A 637-nucleotide genomic window follows, 5' to 3' on the forward strand; every position below is an offset into this window, starting at 1 on the left:
CCTCCCGAGCCCCCTCCGCGGCGGGCCCCCCGCGGGGCGCCAGCTCGCCCACCACCCCCGGGCGCCGTCCGCGGGGATGGGGTGTCCACCCCGCCTGCCTTGGAACGGATTCGTGAACTTTTGAACCCCAGTTGCTGCGCCGCTGCCCATAGTGGTGGGAGCCGGGAGAGGCCGCCCTCTGGGTGCCCCGAGCTCCCCCTGACCTGGGAAGAGCCACCGCGGGCACCCCTGGGGCTGCTGCCCACTGCCCTCCGTCTGGCAGCCTCTCTGCCCTGGGGCCCTGAGCCCCCAAAGCGGAGGCTGAGCCCTGCCCGTGCCAAACCCGGGGCCCCCTCCACTGTCAGGCCGCTTCTCTCCCCGAGCCGGTCAGACAGGGCCATCCGCACCCAGGGCCCGAATAGCCTCTTGGATGCTGCGCTGGGCACCAACTGCCCCTTGTGAGAGAGAAATCTCAGGCAGGCGCGGGGGCTCAGCCTGCGATCCCAGCACTTTGGGAGGCTGAGGTGGGAGGATTGCCTGAGCCCAGGAGTTCGATACCAGCCTGGGCAACACAGCGCAACCTCGTCTCTACAAAAAAAATCAAAAAATTAGCCAGGCGTGGTGGTGCATGCCTGTAATCCCAGCTACTGGGGAGGCT

Source organism: Carlito syrichta, unplaced genomic scaffold (assembly GCF_000164805.1).
Source record: "Carlito syrichta isolate Samal-C Ts95f unplaced genomic scaffold, Tarsius_syrichta-2.0.1 Scaffold169215, whole genome shotgun sequence".
Classification (NCBI taxonomy): domain Eukaryota; kingdom Metazoa; phylum Chordata; class Mammalia; order Primates; family Tarsiidae; genus Carlito; species Carlito syrichta.